Below are 14,131 nucleotides of genomic sequence, written 5' to 3'. Positions count from 1 at the left end.
TGCAAATCGATATAATATATTTTAAGCGCGTCTTGTTAACATTCAAGGAGAATCCGCTTCCAATGCAATGTGTACCTACAAAACGAACAACAACGCGTATAATAATTAAAAGGCGGTATAGGTTTTATACACGTGTAAAATCATGGAGAGATTTTTGCTGATATCGCTGTCAACCGTCAATGGTATCGCAATAATATGTATTATTTATGATTTACATATATTGTTATAAATGAACGTATATACATCGGAAACGCGAACACAAGCGGATTCGTAGATCTATGATGACCATAAGGGGTTGATTGGGCGGCCACTCGATTTAGAGAATCGTCTATAAAGTTGTATCCAATTACCTTGATGAAAAAACTCATTATTTTACATTTAACCGAACATATTATTGTACTTGTATGTCTTCTCGTTTCCGCACATCTGTTGACGAATCTATTTCCTAGTGACAGGCACACTACGCGTACGTCGTTTTAATATTCATCGTGAGTGTACATATAGTATGTAAATACTTATAGTCGATGATTTTCACGACCTATCACGTTCGGGACGTTTTTTCTCTCTCTCTCTCCCTCGATAATATAATGTTAATTAACGAGGCCCGTCGAAAAAATCTACGATTTGTCATGATACGGCTATAATATTATGAAGTGTGGTTTTCGGATTGTCATGCGACGTGTTAAATATTATTATATGTTTATCTCAAATATGGTAGGCGCTTTTCAACACACGATAGTCTGTTATTGTACACGTCGACCCATCGTCAGCGGCCGATCCGCGGAGCTCACACATAGGTAGGTACACATATTTCAGCAGTTGTACACCTTGAAAACGATGATTGCGTTGACCTTAGATTTTGAGAATTCGCGGTCGGAATGCGAATATTATATTTTTCAGCCCTGAACACGCGACTGACTGGACGTCGTAGCCGAGTCAGTTTTAGTAGTTTCAATATTTTATATGCCCAAAATGTTATATTATGGTTTATCGTATTATATAATATTATGTATAGCATTCATATCAGGTACCAATATACAATATTTTATTATCATATATAAGGACTTGATTTCTTTACTAAAACATTTTAATAAATGTTGAGTCGAATGAGCGAAGAAGTAACGTCGACTGGAATCCGGAAAATACTTTCGCATATAGTATGTAGGCGTGACCAGACCTCGACGGCATACTATTATTATTTACGGCCGGTGTTAAATTAACAGGGTTGGAGGGGATAATCCCAGGTGTGGAATTTTCGCGAGGCGTACACGTTAATATACGTAATATAGCAATTTATCATTTTTTAATAGTATCATAATCAGTGACTTTAATCTTGTAGCATAATTTTTGGTAAATTATAAGATTTGACACACACAACAGACTCTATTAGTATTACATTATTGCTCAATGTCATCACGAATAGCACATTTGTATAAAACTATATCGTTCAGTCTTTTCTTACGATTTTAGTTAAGACTTTTGACTACTCGTTTATTAATGCGATTAACAGACCACAAGCGGAAGCAGAGGAACTACATGTATTCAAATTATTGTGACGTCTGGAAAAATATTAAAACGACGCAACTTTGACATATTATAATAAATTATTAAGGTTTAAAAATAACAATTGTATACACTCGTAGAGGCAATATTATTAATAACTATTTGAAACAAAAATGTCTATTAACAATGAATTTGCACTGCAGTGTCGAATATAATATATAATTTATATTTTTCTCCTCGCCCCTTTGGAAATTACAGGAACAACCGCTTGTGCAGCCTCTGTTTCCATCATACATAATATTATAGTCACCTGTGACGTGTCTGCATATTATTATATTTTACACGTCGATATATTATGATATGGTCTGTGCAGTGTATAACATAATATTATCATACATTTGTAGATTGTGGGTCGCACCGATTACGCGGGTTACCTAATCCAAAGTGAATGTAAACGACCGATCCGGAAACGACGAGCGAGCGTCTCGCAACGGGAATATTATGCCCTGCGGCTTTTGGTGCGTGCGTGAGCGTCAGTGCCCGCTCGAAGCGAAACCATTCGCGTCGACTTAGTGCTCCCTGCTCCCGACCCACCACCCATCACTATATGTATATATTATACTCTCATACTGCTATACTATCCGGTATATGCGATCCAAAACACATATAGTATCGTCGTTCAGTCTTAAACTATATCTGAAACCCATAAAATCCCGCAATAAAGAAGAGAGAAAATGCGATTTTAATAATAATGATAATAATATATAATATGTATGTATGAGTGTTTTTTTTTTTGTTTCTCGTACAAGTGCGTGCGCGAGGACAACATAATAATAATAATAATAATAATGTAATATTGTAAATTGTCATACGGCCGCCGCCGTTATGCGTAAGCGAGTTTTTGCCGCGTCAAACTATACGTGTCGCGGGACGTTCCGGGAACGACCTCAACAAATTACACGTCGTTTTGCAATACTATATACATAATAATAATATTATCATGATTATTATTGCTATACGTTTCGTAGATTATTATATTATGGGCACACGTTTCCTTGACCTCGACCCGCGACTCCAACGACCCGAAAATGCCAACTCCGACGATGTGCAGCTCCGGTCATTTTTCGCCTAACAGAAATGTATCCCGCCCAACAGCCTGCATGGCTTGAGAATCCGTGAAATAGGTACCAACTGAGGTTGTTTTTTATTGTTAGTAGCAGGATCTTTCAAAGCATCATATTAATATCGAGTTTGCTAAATATCGTTCAACCTATCCAGCAACAAATGTAGCTGTTTACCAGCTATAATACTGCAAGGGCACTAACGTATTTCATTGCCAATTATTTTGATGTCAGAAAAAAATATAAAAATATATTATATGATTAACATGATATTTTAATGATGAGACACCACAATATAAAAACGTAACCTGTCTGTTATTAAGACAATAGATAATAGAGCTCCTCACACGTCCTTATTATATTATTATATTACATTATATTACATTATATTATATTTATTAATGCGTTACAGAAACTGACCGTGGAATTTCAGTATTAGTAGTATTACACATAACAATATTGTTATGTGAGAATCTTTTGCAATCGTCGCTACGAATATTTCAACAAAGTAGACTGCACAAAATTACAATGGTAATAATTCGAGTAATAACATATCGACAAATAATTAGGGCGCTAATAACCGCGTTAGGTTGTGGATACACCTCGTTATAAGAGCAACCGATTGTAATAATTAGATTACAATATAACCGATCATTGGAATATTATTAGCCGCACGACAGTAACCTATATCCAATAATAGTGTTTGTGCCATTTTTCATTGTTTACATGAGCGAAAAACGTCGTCTTCATTCATGTGGCATGCCCTTTATAGAGCTATTCAACCTTGACAATATGTACAGTTTACGAAACATATTTTGTTATTAAAACTTGTTTGTATTCATTGTAGGCTGTAGCCCCGCCAACAGCCACAGTTTTAATTAGTCACCGAAACGCATAAACATGTATTCGCTTTTTCCAAATTATTCCACGCGAGATTATCTTGGAGAAAATGTACGAAATAACACAACATAACGGTCTGACACAATGATATTGTATTTAATGAAAGACTACGCTTACGTAGTAATTTTGAGGAGATATTTTTTTCCATCGAAACCAAACTTTTTTGGTTCGGAAATGTATGAAACCTATGTCCTGCAGAGGCCTACAGTGTTTGATATATTACTCATCCCAACAGATTACCATACGAAAACGGTAAATTATGCGTAAACTTTAACGAAAAACTTTAAATGTGCAATGTGCATATTATAAAAATGGCACATATCAAATATAGTAAAACGTATTTATCGCATGAACCATTACATATTATAGGTGGTAATAAGAATATGAACATACGAAAGGAAAAAAACAATATCAATAGATGTACCTATATAGTATATATAGTATATACGACATAGAAACTCTTGTTAACGAAAACGAAAAGTTGCCACAAATCGATTGTGCAGATAGTGCAACGGCGTACAATATATAGAACTTCTTCCTAGTCGAGTCTAGGCCACAGTCAGCAGGTTATAGGTGAAAGAATAAAGATTTGATAATAGCATAAAAAATGGCTGCACATATAGAATACCAAAGCGTTTTTATCGCATGTATGATGAACCAATACATATTACAGATGGTAATAAAAATATGCCCACATGAAAGAAAAAAACAATATCAGTAGGTTATTTAATCTACGAATCTACGAAAGCTTTCGTTAACGAAAACGAAAAGATGTCACTAGTTGTGCAACGGCGTCCAATGTTAGAATACCTATTCCTAGTCGAGTCTAGACTACAGTCAGCAGTTAATAGGTGAAAGAATAAAAGTGAATAATAGTAGCCGAACTGACGAGTGTAATATAAATCAATAGATAATAAGTTTTCTTTTGCAAATCGCTCATTTCCACATAGTAAAATAAAAATAAAAAACAATCAGTTTTGCCGACCACGCGTCGCATGTGAGTGGTGGCATGATAAAAACGTACGTATACATATAGACCTACGATATGTGTTCCATATAGCCAGTTATCTAATGGAACACAGAAGCAGGTTATTGCAACAGGTATCCAAAAAATTCCATAAATGTATCAATTATTATTCTACTCGCGCTGTGCACCATACTGTATAGGTAAATACTAAACGTTTCGCCGTCATCGCCAGCCGAGACGGTCGTAAACCGTGTAAAATATACTATTATATAGGCGGTTTCGTGGCATTATTATGACTTTTAATATTATAATATGCTCTCATCTCATTTGCAACTTTTATAAATCCAATTTTCCACTGACGCCACTCGTGTGCCCTGCAGTTTATAGTATGGTATAGCCTTTCATTAGACCCGTGGTCAATCAACTCATATTCGCCTATTTCGTGGAATAGTCTGTTCCCGGTTTATGATAAATAAATTACTATATAAACACACGGGAGCAAGTTTGATTATTTTACTCACTGTCTACTATACATAATATTTTTACTCTATGTATGCTAATGTCAGAGATTATCATATTAAGGGCATATTTCCAGATGATAATATTTTAGTCGGTTTTCCGATTTGATAGTACATATTTTCCAGATTAATACTATTTCCATCAAGCATTACAAGTATTTAGGTTTTGAAGTGACGTCACTACGAAGCAACATTTTGCATTTGTATTTTTTTTAAACGTTCAAAAACTCGCACTAGTAATGTGACTGATCAGATTCGTAAAATCATGTTATTCTTGCACGCACGAAATAACGCATAATATGAAAATGAGCTACCAAAACATTATAATATTGTACGAATGTGAAGTGTGAATTCGGTGTAATACCCGGCGGTGCCTAAGCATACTATTTATTGTACTATTAACGATCCGTATGTACACATAAATATCGACATCGCGGCCGGCCATTTCGCGGGCGTCTCTCGGTCTGGTCCCGTGGGTACACAACGTTATAATCTCGGGTCCGCGTCGGCCAATCAAAAATAATTACCCGTGCAAATATAATAATCGCAATAAACAGCAAAATACTTGTACATACATACATATTATATATTGTTATTATTATTTAGGTATACACACACGCGCGCGGGCGCGCTCTCGCATATTTATCCGACGGCGGTTTTGTAACTTTACGATAATATTTCGTACACAACTCAACCTGACTCGACTGACGACGACCTTGTTTCGGAACGGCCTGCACGGCGCGCGCGCGATTACTATGCGGAACGGCAGCGGCGTATAGTGAGCGTATAAATTTATATTTTTTTTCGTTCGGTTTGGGAAAAAAAAAAATTGCCAAGACGGATCCGATCGGAAACACATGTACGCCGCGACATTATAATAAATACCGACGGCAGTGTTGTGTAGTAGTAGGCTGCACCTCTATACGCACGCGCCCGTCGAACACCGTGTAAAAACGATACGCGTATCGTAATACAATATTAATATTATGTTATTATTATTTCAATATTTCTATGTACCTACTATGATAGTAATTCTGTGGTTGTACTATTTTCGCGTGGTAGATATTCAATTACCGCGGTATAACTATGAATTATTATGATTATCGTCGTCGTGTTGAGCGGAAAACGCGCGTCGGACGTCGGCGTAACCGGTTTTTTGGTCTTAACCGGCCGACCGCGATGACGTCTTTGGTGGCGGAGAAAAACCCTCGCGCGCGCGCGTCATTGCATCGTTAGCGCGAGCTCGCATTTTTCGCTCGCCGACGAGTCGTGGTTTCTACAACGACTGTTGTCTGTTGTTGTTATTTATGCCGAACCGATAAACATATTATACCGAGCAACCGAGCTCTGTTTTCGAGAGTTCATGTCCCGTGTAACGATAACAATAATATTTGGCGTACGACCACGGAGTCGCTTGTTGACACGTCTTATTGTCGTTCGACCAGAAAAATAATTAAAGCCATTTACAAAGAGCCGTGCGCGGTGTCGAACGCGTGAGTGTACCACCAACGATCGCGTCAGTTATTACTTATTAATATGATTTATAATATTATGTTTTATTTTATAGGACTTACGTCCTCATCACAGCTGTATAATTTATTTTCGGGCATCAATGAATTGCGAGATAATGTCAATAATAATGATAGACCGGGGATCGCCTTGCACGGGCGCTTTTCACGCGACACGATTGGCATCAAATCACGAATTGTCGTAATGGGGGGAACAAAAATAAAATACAAACTTTGACAGCGATGGTGCAGCGCGGTCGAGTCGCCGCTGGGAACGGTCTCGATGTGGAGTGTGCTGAGCGTACTATGATGATATGATTCGGAAACACTAGTTATTCGACGAACACTGGACGCACATTTTTCGTTTGAAACGCACGTACGTGATTTTATCTCGAAATATTTTGCTGTACACTGTGCGGACAACAATTATTTTTCGAATGAAAAAAAAAACGGAATGCCCGAAAACGATTAACGGAAAAAAATATATAAATTAAACGAATACGATATGTATAAGAAAAATATTTTTTAAAAAAACAAAACGAAAAGTGAACGTACCGGGGACGGACCGCGGCCGACGACAATAGGTAACTATACTATGGTGGTTGGGAAAGAACGACAGTGCCATCGACCACAATGCCTTCCTCCATGGACCCCACCATTTTTTTTTCCTTTCTTCGTCCGAACGACGGATAGAACAACACAGTTGTCTATGTGTTTTTCCACTATCGTGTGTGACCCCCCGTCCGTATTCCATTATATCGTGTGTGTGGTACGTACAAGCGTTAACAACACGAAGAAGCGCCCAAGTCTACATAATAACACGGTATACCTACCCACCTGCCATATACACGATCCGTAATGTAATTTATTAATATTGCATATCTATATAGTCTTCGATACATCATAATAATGATGTAGGTACTACACCTACCATTTAGTCGACTATAATATGTATAATAAGCAGCCGTATTGTATAATTTATTGATTTCGATTAAAATAGGTACCTCCTAATCATCGATTGGGGTGAACAATGGTATGGTATTGTTCATGCCGGTTTTGTTTAAAAGTCATAATATATAAATAAAATACAGGGACTGCCCCACTGCCCTGTTTACAACTCCAAGAAACTATTTAATAACATGTGTTCCGTTGAAACGTAAATGAGATTTAGAACTTGTAGAACTTAAACCACATTATATTAAAATTATTCAATACCTCCGTTATTTTGAGGTTCAAAATTAGTATCTTCATCAAATATTAGATTTCAATGAAATTTTACAGTAAAACAGATAGAGTGAGTCAAAATACAATATTTTTTTCGGAAAACGAAAAGATACTTTTCATTTGTATACTGACTGTGTAATGTGCCTTTCATTTTTGAAAGATAGTTTAGTATAAGAAAAACTACTAGCAAATTACCACCATTGTTTTTACAATATAGTGTAATAATTACAAATTATACGTATTCGCTCTTTAATCTATCCACCGCCCGATAACCATATTATAAATACATTTTATTATTATAAATAATAATATTTACAGGTGTAAGAAGGAAATTGATTTTATTTTGAACTAAATTAATTCAATATTCTGTAACTCATAATATCGATGAAAACTTAGGATGCCTAGTTTCGTACCAAAGTTCATTATCACAGAAAAAAATTAGAAAATCACTTAAAATTATTATGTTATAAATATAAAATATTATTATAATATTCCAGCCACTCCATTTTTAATTGACTATATTTTGGTAAATGAATTAATTAAATCAAAATGATACGTGGACCATGGTAAATAGAGTAAGTTCCTCGGAAATGTTCTTGAACAACAAATAATTACTTTTTGAAATTAAAAATATATTTCATGAATTATGCACTTATAGATAATATAATACTGGTAATTTTTATTTTGAAATAACAATAACAATTTTAATACATCACTTAAGTTTTAAGTTGAATAACAAAGACACCATTAGCATGTGGGTACTAAAAATTATTATTCTCATTAAAAATTAAAAATAAGACTGATAATAAATAAAAACATTATATAACTTATAAATGCTCAAACAAACAATTAATAATTCGTGTAAAGAATTTTTTTTTGTTCACCAAATAAAAATATGATGGTAAAATCATCGAAACTTGGTCATGGTAAAAATATAAGTGAAATAACTAGTGCAGTATTATACTACTATTACTCATCATTAAAGACATACAATGTTATTACACCAGAATGTTATTATTTTAAGAAACGTATATTATAAGTTTCAAAATAATAATAATTATAGATAAATTATTTTTTATTATTTTTATCAACATATAGCGTGTGAAGATTTACAAAATAATTATTTCAAAAAGTTTTTATTGTAAAACAAGTATAATATTATTAAATATCGTACATAATTATATTTTGCATTTATATTAAATCAATTTAAAACTAGTCGTATACTTTGAATAAATGTACCTATAAGGTAATCGAACAAGTTGTTTTTTATACTATAATCCTATGATTAATTGAAAAATTATAAGTGTTTAAAAATATTAATAATAAATATTAATTATAATTCAGTGTGCTTCCGCATTGCGTCATGATTTTATAAAAAAAAAAATGCTTCTACTGACAAATTGTCAGGTTTTGTCACAAAAAAGAGTTCATATAATTTCATTGTACAAAGATTAGAATTTGTGATAAAAACAAAAATATATCAACCTTGCAAAATTATGTTTCGGTTACTGACGAACAAACTGGTGATATGATCAATTCAGTTGTATACGTATAAAATATACGTACACTATTGTGCAATATGTATTATATTCTAAAATCATATTTTTTTTTGTTCATAATTTAATATTTCAAGCTGAAATTAATCGATAGGTTGTAGGTTGGTTACCTATAAATAAGTTTATAATAAAATTCAAATGAAAATCACCAAATATATTTTTTTTTAAATTCGATTATCCCATCTATTACCGATCTAGATATTTTAAAGCGTTACTGCAGTAGTGTAACTCAAAAAATGTTTTATTTTGGAAGTTAAATATTTGAATTTTAAATGTTTCATTATTTAACATAATACCTATAATAATATGCTATGAAAAAATAAAATAAAAATCATAAGTCGTCGTGGAAGTTGGTTAATGGTCAAATCACATAAACTAATAATAGTTTGCTCAATGATGAATGAATGTTTTAGTAACTATATACGGAACTCACTTGTATAATGTACCTACATACGTTTTGAAAACTTGAAAAGTGAATAAACCATTTAAGGACTTAGGACGACACAATAATGTATATAGGTAGGTACCTAATAAGCCACACTGCTGCTGTGTAAAATCGACAGATCTACAAGAAATGCTTTGTGTGCTACAACCTGATGTGTTCGTCGAATACCTACCGGGCACAGACATTTTTTTTAACAAATAGCATAATATCAAGTAAACAGCATGTTTTTGTTTTATAGTCTACTGATTAACATGACGTAACACTTTAATATTATTATGAGTTTTAATGGACATAAAAATGAGCAAACTAATCTAATGTTTATGTAAGATGATAGAAACACTATAATTCTATAATACATATTATGTATAATTATAGTGTATGCCGTCAAGGAACTGTAAACAAGTACAACACGGTTGTCTTTGTTTTATTTTTATTATTATTTTAAGACAGCCAGTTACCATCATGGGTAGTAGGTACGCACATACAAATAATTAAAGAGCAAAACATTTAGAATAAGCATACGATTTTCACTAAAAATTTAGTAGGTACTAAAGGTCTATAGGAAGTCGTTGTAATAATATGTTTGCATGTACGTACTATTATTCATTTACACTTTAATGTTATGGACTCGTGTCTCGTACAAAAGAATAATAATATAATAATCTCCATTAGAAGGAAATTATATTATTGTAAATTTATTTGCGCGTATAAACATAATTACGTTTAATGTGTGGACTGTAGATACATAAGTGTGTCATGGCGAAATTGTATTTAGTGTGTAGGCAGGCTGGTAAATAGGTAGGTTTGGTATATTCCGTTTCTTCACTTATAAAGCAATTGGGACGGCTGGTAAAATTCAGTACCTAAATGAGCATTGGTGACGCGAAGAGAGTTAGTCATTCAATATGTATTATTTTACAATTAAACGGAAATACGTAAATATAAAGTTGACTTAAACCGACGACAACGACGACGACGATCTTATATTTTTATCATTCGTCTATTTCAATACAAATTTCGAGTGAAACAAGTGCCCCATACCTGCAAAGCGACAACTGAAGCGCGTATAAGACTATAGAACCAAGTTGTAGGTCGGGTTATACATGCACCGCGTCGACATTGTACGTTGCCGGAGTGTTACATAAAACGTAATATAATTAATTATTACAAAAATAAATATTATTAGGTTGCACAATATTTGTTTCGTCTAAAGACCATTCAATGGTTTTCACTTTTAAAGGTTTGCAGTGGATAACTACAACCAGACGTGTTGTTGTATAAGACTTAAGCACTCACACACACGGCCACACACACACACGCACACGTCGTGTGCGCAGCCGTCGATACTATATATAATAATCTATTGCGGTGACATTACGTTTAAATAAATATATTATTATTATATACCTACGCGGTCGTAAGTTATAATGTACTGTTGACTGTTGTAGTTGTTGTAGTTGTAGGATTTAAAAGTGACGAGCGATCTGGGTTCGTCATAATATTTTCAATAGTTAGATATAGCCTCGGGTAAACAGGATCCTTATAAAATATATCGCGTCAAGCGGATGTTTAAAAACATTTCGTTTGTTTTGAGCTTTATACCTCTATAGGTATTATAATATTATACTCCTCGATAATAACTAATCGATTTTCGCACATCCCATGCGAGGCTACTGGTCCGTGAACAGCTAATGGCGACGAATTAAACAGATATTCGCGGTAAGCCGACATTTTCAGCGTTCTCGCGACTGAATTATCATCGTGAAACCCGACAATACTTAGCGGCTTTAGTGGGGGGCCGGACGACTTTACGAAAACCGTATGGTTCGTTAAACGCCATAGATTATTCCCCACGAGACCCGTTCGAGTAATTATCAATAATAATAATTATATCATCTCGATACACGGTATAACCCATTCCTTCATTTCTCGTTCGAACATAAATACCTCTACTAAATTGTGATAGGTGAAATATTAAAAACGTATAAAAAAATCACTTCGTCGAGTATGTAAGACTCAGTGTCAATATTGCACAACGAAATCGGTTAATCATACTCGAGACTGCAGATCACTGATTGATGTTAAAAAAAAAGTGGCAGAAGTAGACATTTTTAAGGTGATTCGTGCATTGGCGTATGTACGAGGAGGCAAGTAAGTACAATATTGTAATCCAAATAATAACTATAATAATATGTGATTTTATTATGTGTTTGTCCCGAGTCATACCGATTCATGTATACGAAGGTCCGTCCAGATGAGGTGTTTTGCTGACAGCGATGTTATATTCCGAGCTGGGTCGCCCAGATCTGCTGTAGTACTCCGATGAAAAAAAAATAGAAGTATAGTTCTGGTATTGAAACGATTTGTAGCAGTTCACGTAGAATAGCGCCTCTGCGATACAATTAAATATTATAATATAATTATGATTTCAATAATTTCCGGCCTCGTCCATTATATTAATAATACGTCGTCACTGCAGTTATTGTAACTATATTTAAATCTATAAGTACTTGTGCACAACACTATCATGATAATGACACAATAATATAATAATATGTTTACGATGACGTCAACGAATCCCAGACCAAGACTATACCGCGAATACCGCGGGCTACCACTGAGGTGTAACGTCGTCGTTACTAAACTATAATAATATTTTAATTCACGACATCGCAGTCAGCTTATATTGATATCAATAAAATATTGTTATCGATTTTATCGTAGCTTACAATCGCCACTTTATAGTCGTGTGTGTACGTGGCGTGAGTGTGCGTGTGCAGAATTTTGAATTATTTGACGACGACGACGATGATGATAATAATAATAATAATAATAATAGTAATATTATATATATATATATATATNAATTATTTGACGACGACGACGATGATGATAATAATAATAATAATAATAATAATAGTAATATTATATATATATAGTTTTCCTGGCCCGAAGTCCGATCGACGAGAGACGGAGACGACGGCCGTGGCCGTTCGAAAAACGACATTCTTCGGCACGCAAGTTGCATAATATGATGGTCACGTCGTCGTCGTCGGCGGCGGCGGCGGTAGGGGTGCTCAAAATACGTAATTTTCGTCCCCCGGGTCTGCAGGCCGCGGAATATTGCGTGTGTGCAGGGAAAACGTTCTCGCCCACGTCGATCGCCCGGTCGGTCGGTCGGTCAACGAAAATGAAAGAAAATAGGTAATAATAATATAGTAAGACCGTCTGAGATTTTTCTCGTGAACTCGCTCAAAATTACGACGCCCGGACCACTATAAATTATATATAGGTACCTATATATACACCTATTATAGTATATATATATATCTGGTATCTGGCCACGGGTGAAAGCGTTGCTTGAAGGTCTCCACGGCCAATATTACGGTATATAGATTTTACAGCGGACAACATTATTATTATACACACAGTTTTCCGACTACGGTTTCCCCGCCCGCCATTTTCGCATAGCTCCGTGATAAACACGAAATTATAATATAATATATTACGCGTGCCTATACATACCATTTTAACGTATACATTATACTGTTCATGTTTAAACACGCGCAGACGTGTCGCCGTCGTATATACGCGTTGTCGGTTTTATGTACATTTCCCTCCCAACGGAAAACTGTGCGTTCGGCGTCGCCGCCGGGGTCGCGGCGGTACGGGCAAATCGGACAATACGAATAATATCCACTTGACCCACTTTCGGTGTTTTCCCGGCGAGCGTCGAGAATGGAAATCGTATTAGGTATAGGTCCGTCCGTCATTTGGACACACGCCGGTGGCCGAGGAATATAATATAATACAAATCTGCGGACCTACCGGCTACCTATAAACGATACAACCGCGGTCGCCGCGGTAATAACATCATGGTTGTAACCGCAAAGTACCACGACTGTCGTGGTGGTGCTGCACAGGGGGTAGTTCAACAATATTATATTGCACGTGAATCTCGTACGCGTACGACGTAGAGCTGGACGCCTGTCGATGTGCGGCGGCGGCGGCGGAAAAGTGTTTCCCGGTCCGCTGATGATATGCGATTTGGGTCAGGGCGGCTCTCAAACGGTTACCACTCGCGCGGTATAATCTTATCAGCTCCAATCGGCCTCGCGTTCGGTGCGGACGTTTTCGCTGACTTTGAAATACTATATTTATGTTGTGATGTGCCGAAAGCCGAGCGAAAACCGCACGTCAGCCGGCGGATCGCGGGTACACAGCTGGCGGGGCTTGCGCGTCGCTGTCGGCGAGGTATTCCCACGCGTGTCTGAGCCGATCGTTTATCACGTCACGTACGTCATACGCGTATCATTCGCATAATATATTATTATTTATTATCAGCGCGAATGTCGCGGTACCCCAAGAGGGCCTAAGTCGTATAGCTGA

At 35.7% G+C, this 14,131-nt stretch overlaps 1 protein-coding gene across 3 annotated transcripts in view; it reads right to left on the bottom strand.

The window, feature by feature from the left end:
- The window catches only part of LOC111038116 (ABC transporter G family member 20), a 51,611-nt gene that overhangs the window by 20,023 nt on the left and 17,457 nt on the right, over positions 1-14,131 (bottom strand). The window contains exon 1 of one of the 3 annotated variants that reach the window (XM_022321059.1): positions 6,751-7,096. The exons of the other annotated variants lie outside the window; for them this stretch is intronic. The gene's annotated coding sequence lies outside the window, so the exon portion shown is untranslated. Of the gene's footprint in view, positions 1-6,750; positions 7,097-14,131 lie in introns of those variants that run through there. 3 annotated transcript variants of the gene reach the window in all.

The sequence above is a fragment of the Myzus persicae genome, unplaced genomic scaffold (assembly GCF_001856785.1).
Source record: "Myzus persicae strain clone G006 unplaced genomic scaffold, MPER_G0061.0, whole genome shotgun sequence".
Lineage (NCBI taxonomy): Eukaryota > Metazoa > Arthropoda > Insecta > Hemiptera > Aphididae > Myzus > Myzus persicae.
The sequence above is the reverse complement of the archived record's forward strand: the minus strand, read 5'-3'. Positions and strand labels throughout refer to the sequence as shown.